Consider the following 8,425-nt stretch of genomic DNA (forward strand, 5'->3'; position numbering starts at 1 on the left):
GAACGCAGATATCCTGCACTGTTTATGGTTATGTCCCAAGATATCCCAATTCTGGAGCAAAATATCTTTTTGGACTAAACAGACAGTCAATTCTACATTTACCATAACTTGTAGAGATATTATTTTTCTGGTTAGATACTCAACGAGATCCAAGGATTATAAATTACTTAATACCATACTGATATTAGCTCGAAATCTAATTTTCAGGCACTGGAAAGCAACACAGGCGCCCAAATTCAGTGAATTTAAGAAAGCAGTAACCATGCAAATAATCTTGGAACAATATAATATATCAATTACGAATAATGATCAGGTGCAGGCATTCATTTCCAAATGGGAGCGGGTAATCAAATCGCTCCCGAATAAAACTCAAATTCAAATAGTCAAGCCAATAAGTAGCTCTACCTTTATTCTTCAAAACATCTTAGCAGGGCACTATCCTGGGTGGTGGTTGACCGGCATGGCAGAAGCAGTGACATCGGGGGAGGAGCGGGGTGGGGTGGGGTAGGGGAGTGGGGGGCTGGGTGAGCCTGGTTGTTATTCCCCTTTTTTTTTTTTTTTTTCTTTTTCCTTTTTTTTCTATCTATTTCTTATAATTGATGCGGAGGTGGTGTCTTCAGAGTGATGAATGAATGTGTTGAATCCCAGATATATCTCATCTATTTTTTATTAATGTAGAAGATATGATAATTCGAATAATGGGTCAGGTCACTGGGAGAATTCTTGAGCTGATAGTTAAAGGGAAAATGCTTCTTGCTATTAAGCACTGTATTATTATATTGAGTGTAATATCTTTGACCTCTGACACCTCACCCTCTGACACCTCACCCCCTCCCTCAAAACTAAGCCACGTAAGTTACAAGGGGGGGAATCTAAGTTACAAGAAAATAAAAAATAATAAAATATAGTACCCAAAATAAAAAAAAACACCATTATACTTAACACTACATCTACATGCCCCATAAAATAAAACTTCAGAAATATTGCAATAAAAAGTTAGTGCAATCTCCAGCATGCAAAGGGCTTTAACATACAGATACATACATATACATGTCTAAATATGATTATATATGTATGTATATATATATATATATATATATATATATATATATATGTATGCAAAGGGCTTTAACATACAGATACATACATATACATGTCTAAATATGATTATATATGTATGTATGTATGTATATATATATATATATATATATATATGCAAAGGGCTTTAACATAGAGATACATACATATACATGTCTAAATATGATTATGTATGTATGTATCTATGTATGTATGTGTATATATATATATATATATATATATATATACAGTATATATATATATATATGTGTGTGTGTGTGTATGTGTGTACATATATATTTATGTATTTATATGTGTATATATGTATTTACCTACATATATACACATATATACACATAAATACAAGCTTACTGTTATTGTATGCCATATTTGGATAAATGAAGATAAGTGCAAAATTTTCACTCAGTTCAATCTTGCAGTCTTCAGCGTCCTTACTTGTGGCTCAGTAAGTGGGTACTGCTTCTGGGTTGTTCACAAATGTCTTTGTCATTTACCGGAGATCCCAGTTGGTAGAATCCTGAATACAGCTCCAAACAAATGAAACACAAGAACAGTTCAATCTGGTAAAACATATTTATTTATTGAGAGAGTGAGAGGATAAAAGCACTTCAAACAAAAGTTGAAAAACACTTTATGGACAAACCAGAGGTTAAAAGCAAGCGTCCGGTACCCTCCTGAATCTGACACATTTCGAGTGTGTCCTGTATTCATAGATAATTAACCCCTTAATGACCCTGTACATCGCTGATCGTTAAGGGTTTTTCAGGTCATAGTAGCACGGGTATTGCCGCAAGCACCAGGACCGCTCTATTATGACCTCCCTTCTAGCAAGACCGCACTATCAAAAAAACAATCCCCATTCAAACACCAGGTCATTAAGAGGTTAATTAGGTGGTGCTAGTCTTCTCTTATAGATCATAGTAATCCCTGATTGGTTTTCAATGTCCAGCCTCCTAAAATACTCAACATTTTTTTGGCGAGTGAGGTAGTATGGTGCACGCTAATCTCCTCATGTCAGATAGCACATGTGCATAATTTCCTTCAGACAATAGATTTCTATGAGGACTCGCACTAATATTCATGTTCATTAATGCTCAAGCACAAATCCGATGGAGCTCAAAATGTTTATTAAAATAGTGGAAATTTTGTTTAAGTTATTTGCTATACACCATCCATGTCTATGAATACGGATAGTAAGTCATAATAGTAAATATATATTTTTCTAAAGTGTTAAAAGAGAAAGCGATATTTCAGATTGCACTTAACAAATGACTTACAAGCGAGCACAATGAACCTGTATAAGTATCGGGTGCATTATTAAATGCTTTGATTAAACATTTTAACAATCAACTTTTAATACCCTATCATACGTTAATTGTTTGCTTGAGGCTAAGTGAAAAGTAATGTAGTACACATTATAAATTGCATGTGACATATATTTTATACCTTTTACTTTTACACAGGAAATACGTGACAAAATGTAGAAGAATATGCTTTTGATTTGTATTTGTTTATTTCTTTAGGACACTGCTAATTATTCTGATTCTGTTAATTTTAGAAAAGTTACCTAATACAATTATAGAACCACAAAGGTTTTGACTTTAGAGATTAGAAAAAGAAACTCAATATTATTTACTAAAATCTTTACCAAACAATATATATATACTTTTAACATTTTTTTAAATAAAAATATAATAAAGGTACTGTATATTTTGAATCTGCTTAGCCTGCTGAAAAAAAATATAATCTGTTTTAGTTTTCTTTTTGGAACACTAAGTACTTTATACTTTAAAAATAGGAAGCTTAATGTGGACCATTTTATAGCTTGTATATGTGAAATGACAAATAATTTGTACATACACATTTTTATTCTTATTTTTCCAGATTTCTGACGATTGATTTATGATTAGTGTCCACTGACCATGGAAGTCCACAGATGGCTACTTTACAGAACCTTTAAGGAGCATATTACTCACCGGAGGATGTATACACAGGAGAATCAATACCCTTTTTAATCTGACTGACTTTACTTTGAGCCCCTGGCTGTCTAGCCCCAGAAGGGTCCATCTTCAATAAATGTTTTTTCACTAAATAATTATTTTTGTGCTGTGTAATTGTTTAATCTGTTTTCTTCCCCACCACACATAGCTCCCTCTACTTTCTACCCTCACCCTTTCAATTGATTCTTCACACTACATCCCACTCTGATTCCCACCTCACTGTGTGCTTGATGGTCAAAAAATTACAAGCAAACTTGCCAGCATGGAGAGAAATAATGCAAGAACTTTGGGGACTTCTTGAACATTATTATGCAATGTATGTGCCTCTCTTGACATCTAAAACCCGGCATCGCTATTTAAATAGCTCTCAAGCTAAAAATTGGTATTCTTAGAGGAACAATTTCATAGAAGGAATCCATCTTGGCAATGTGTTTTTTCACAGTTTTGTTGTTTAGTAAAACATGTGGCAACTACAAACAAATTCTTGGAGGGACCTTGCAATACTGACGAGACTTTTTAGATAACCTCACCAGAGCAGAGAGCTATAGATCATCAGGACCTATGTATTACTTAATCTCTTACTCCTTTTTTTATAGTTATCTTAAATATTATGTATTTAAAAATATAATTTTAAAACACATCCTTTATATGTAATGCACCCAAACATATGTTGGCAGTAAATTATAATGTTCATGCAGAAAGAAAATTAAATACCAACACATTTGTACTCTTTGTTAGTAAACTTGTTAATCTAACATATGACATAAACAGTCTTCTATATGTAATACAGATCAGTAATCTTTCGCCTAGATTTAGAGATCTGCATTAGCCGTCAAAACCAGCGTTAGGGGATCCTAACGCTGGTTTTGGTCGCCCGCTGGTATTTAGAGTCAGTCAGGAAAGGGTCTAACGCTCACTTTCCAGCCGCGACTTTTAAATACCGCAGATCCCCCTACGCTAATTGCATAGCCTATCTTTTCAATGGGATCTTTCTAACGCCGGTATTTAGAGTCTTGGTTGAAGTGAGCGTTAGAAATCTAACGAGAAGACTCCAGCCGCAGAGAAAAGCCAGGAGTTAAGAGCTTTCTGGGCTAACGCCGGTTCATAAAGCTCTTAACTACTGTGCTCTAAAGTACACTAACACCCAGAAACCACATCGCCGCCACTCTATTAATTTTTTTAACCCCTAATTAATCCTAAAATAGCTACAATATAATTATTATTTATATTGTAGCTATATTAGGGTTTATTTACAGGTAAGTATTTAGCTTTAAATAGGATTAATTTATTTAATAAGATTTATTTTATTTAGTTAGATAAAAATTATATTTAACTTAGGGGGGTGTTAGTGTTAGGGTTAGACTTAGCTTTAGGGGTTAATACATTTATTAGAGTAGCGGCGAGGTCCGGTCGGCAGATTTGGGGTTAATACTTGAAGTTAGGTGTCGGTGATGTTAGGGAGGGCAGATTAGGGGTTAATACTATTTATTATAGGGTTTTTGAGGCGGGAGTGAGGCGGATTAGGGGTTAATAACTTTATTATAGTAGCGGTGAGGTCCGGTCTGCAGATTAGGGGTTAATAATTGTAGGTAGGTGGCGGCGACGTTGGGGGCGGCAGATTAGGGGTTAATAAATATAATATAGGGGTCGGCGGTGTTAGGGGCAGCAGATTAGGGGTACCTAGGGATAACGTAGGTTGCAGCGGTGTACGGAGCAGCAGATTAGGGGTTAATAATAATATGCAGGGGTCAGCGATAGCGGGGGCGGCAGATTAGGGGTTAATAAGTGTAATGCTAGGGGTGTTTAGGCTCGGGGTTCATGTTAGGGTGCTAGGTGCAGACTTAGGAAGTGTTTCCCCCTAGGAAACAATGGGGCTGCGTTAGGAGCTGAACGCTGCTTTTTTGCAGGTGTTAGTTTTTTTTTTCAGCTCAAACGGCCCCATTGTTTCCTATGGGGGAATCGTGCACGAGCACGTTTTTGAAGCTGGCCGCGTCCGTAAGCACCGCTGGTATTTAGAGTTGCAGTGGCAGTAAATATGCCTGTACGCTCCCTTTTTGGAGCCTAACGCAGCCCTTCTGTGAACTCTAAATACCAGCAGTATTTAAAAGGTGTGGGGGAAAAAAAGCACGCGTAGCTAACGCACCCCTTTGGCCGCAGAACTCTAAATCTAGCAGAATGATAATAATACCATATATGTGAGTGTGTATAATGATATTCACTATGGGTTAGATTATGAGTGGAGCACAATTGATCCCTCCTGCTTCTGCGTTAACTGTGCTAGATGCAAGCTTTTTGCGTGCATTGGGTAGCACAGGTATTACAAGTTAAAAAAGTTAAACATTTCCGCAGGAGCACTAACCCAACACGGGCAAAAAGCTGAACTTTGAATATCGTGCAAACCCAATCTCATTTTCTCAAGTGCGCTAACCTGACATGAAAAAATTTATTTTTCACATTCCAGTGTTCTTCATATAGCAGAATATGTACTATCTATACTATAATCGCGTTTGTAATGCATGCATCGGTGTCACCAGTTGCGCAAGCATCCTCAAAGGAATATTGCGCCAAAACTGCATCCCGGTGGATTCCTAAAATGGCAGGATGGTGAAAGAATCCACCGCATTTTCGGAATCCACTTGGATGCAGCGTAGACAAATGAAGTGGCATTAAGAAAAAAAAACCTAACCGCCCACACGAAGTATGAAAAAAAATAAAACTAACTGCCCGCACGAAGTATTAAAAAATAAAATAAAAACAATAACCACCCGCAAAAAGTATTAACAAAAAACCCTTTAAACCGCCAAACCCCCACAACAAAAACTACCTAACCCTTAAACCACCAAACCCCCACAATGTCAACTAAATAAATTACAATATTAAACCATTAACCGCCAAACCCTACAATGCCAACTACCTTATTATACTATTAACCCCTAAACCGCCAACCCCCACATTGCTCTAAACCTAATTAACCTATTAACCCCTGAACCGCCAACCCCTCACATCGCAATAAAACTAATTAACCTGATAACCCCTAAACCGTCTGTGATGTCCAGGGTTAACCAACCCTGCACCAGTCACTTGTTTGGCACAGAAAAGGTTAACAGACCCTTTCCACTTTCACTAATCTGTCACAGACCAGCCACTCCAGGCATGCCTGTGACTTAGTTTAGTGGGTGCAAGGGTTAAAAACACTCTCTAGTCTGTCCTAGACTTAGAAAAATGCCCAAAAACCCCCTTTACTGCCACCCAAACCAAACTAAATAAGCTGCCACCACTTACGATTATAATATTTGGGGAATCTTAAGGAAAACCCAAGCTAACAAGTTAAACCCCAGAATACAATTTAGCAAAAAATAACCTAAAATCACAGTACTAATACTACCAGTCTCTTTCAGTAACGTGGTTTAAATATTAGACAAAGACCAAAGCTTAATAATTGAATGATTTATTATGCGAAAACTTAGCACAATGCATTATTAATAAAAAGATCTTAACGAATAGAATTATACACAAGCAAATACAGGGAGTGCAGAATTATTAGGCAAATTAGTATTTTGACCACATCATCCTCTTTATGCATGTTGTCTTACTCCAAGCTGTATAGGCTCGAAAGCCTAATACCAATTAAGCATATTAGGTGATGTGCATCTCTGTAATGAGAAGGGGTGTGGTCTAATGACATCAACACCCTATATCAGGTGTGCATAATTATTAGGCAACTTCCTTTCCTTTGGCAAAATGGGTCAAAAGAAGGACTTGACAGGCTCAGAAAAGTAAAAAATAGTGAGATATCTTGCAGAGGGATGCAGCACTCTTAAAATTGCAAAGCTTCTGAAGCGTGATCATCGAACAATCAAGCGTTTCATTCAAAATAGTCAACAGGGTCGCAAGAAGCATGTGGAAAAACCAAGGCACAAAATAACTGCCCATGAACTGAGAAAAGTCAAGTGTGCAGCTGCCAAGATGCCACTTGCCACCAGTTTGGCCATATTTAAGAGCTGCAACATCACTGGAGTGCCCAAAAGCACAAGGTGTGCAATACTCAGAGACACGGCCAAAGTAAGAAAGGCTGAAAGACGACCACCACTGAACAAGACACACAAGCTGAAACGTCAAGACTGGGCCAAGAAATATCTCAAGACTGATTTTTCTAAGGTTTTATGGACTGATGAAATGAGAGTGAGTCTTGATGGGCCAGATGGATGGGCCCGTGGCTGGATTGGTAAAAGGCAGAGAGCTCCAGTCCGACTCAGACGCCAGCAAGGTGGAGGTGGAGTACTGGTTTGGGCTGGTATCATCAAAGATGAGCTTGTGGGGCCTTTTCGGGTTGAGGATGGAGTCAAGCTCAATTCCCAGTCCTACTGCCAGTTTCTGGAAGACACCTTCTTCAAGCAGTGGTACAGGAAGAAGTCTGCATCCTTCAAGAAAAACATGATTTTCATGCAGGACAATGCTCCATCACACGCGTCCAAGTACTCCACAGCGTGGCTGGCAAGAAAGGGTATAAAAGAAGAAAATCTAATGACATGGCCTCCTTGTTCACCTGATCTGAACCCCATTGAGAACCTGTGGTCCATCATCAAATGTGAGATTTACAAGGAGGGAAAACAGTACACCTCTCTGAACAGTGTCTGGGAGGCTGTGGTTGCTGCTGCACGCAATGTTGATGGTGAACAGATCAAAACACTGACAGAATCCATGGATGGCAGGCTTTTGAGTGTCCTTGCAAAGAAAGGTGGCTATATTGGTCACTGGTTTGTTTTTGTTTTGTTTTTGAATGTCAGAAATGTATATTTGTGAATGTTGAGATGTTATATTGGTTTCACTGGTAAAAATAAATAATTGAAATGGGTATATATTTGTTTTTTGTTAAGTTGCCTAATAATTATGCACAGTAATAGTCACCTGCACACACAGATATCCCCCTAAAATAGCTATAACTAAAAACAAACTAAAAACTACTTCCAAAACTATTCAGCTTTGATATTAATGAGTTTTTTGGGTTCATTGAGAACATGGTTGTTGTTCAATAATAAAATTAATCCTCAAAAATACAACTTGCCTAATAATTCTGCACTCCCTGTAGTTTTAAAATAAAAAGGAGAAATAACAGAAACCTTATAATTTACTAGCTTTGGATATCTGTGCCAGGGAGGTTGGCAGGAAATGATGGTCCCTCACTCTGTTGGTATACAGCCTCCCATGTAAGAATGTACCCTTGAATTGTTAAAACACAAACGCCTAGATTTAGAGTTCTGCGTTAGCCGTCAAAACCAGCGTTAGGGGCTCCTAACGCTGGTTTTGGCCGCCCGCTGTTATTTAGA

At 37.6% G+C, this 8,425-nt stretch overlaps 1 long non-coding RNA gene across 1 annotated transcript in view; it reads left to right on the plus strand.

The window, feature by feature from the left end:
- Positions 1-3,187, plus strand: part of LOC128639588 (uncharacterized) — a 144,906-nt gene extending 141,719 nt beyond the window's left edge. The window contains exon 4 of the long non-coding RNA XR_008399225.1: positions 2,983-3,187. This is a non-coding gene — a long non-coding RNA (uncharacterized LOC128639588). The remainder of the gene's footprint in view (positions 1-2,982) is intronic.
- The last annotated feature ends 5,238 nt before the right edge of the window (positions 3,188-8,425 follow it).

This window comes from Bombina bombina, chromosome 9 (genome assembly GCF_027579735.1).
Source record: "Bombina bombina isolate aBomBom1 chromosome 9, aBomBom1.pri, whole genome shotgun sequence".
NCBI classification, from domain to species: domain Eukaryota; kingdom Metazoa; phylum Chordata; class Amphibia; order Anura; family Bombinatoridae; genus Bombina; species Bombina bombina.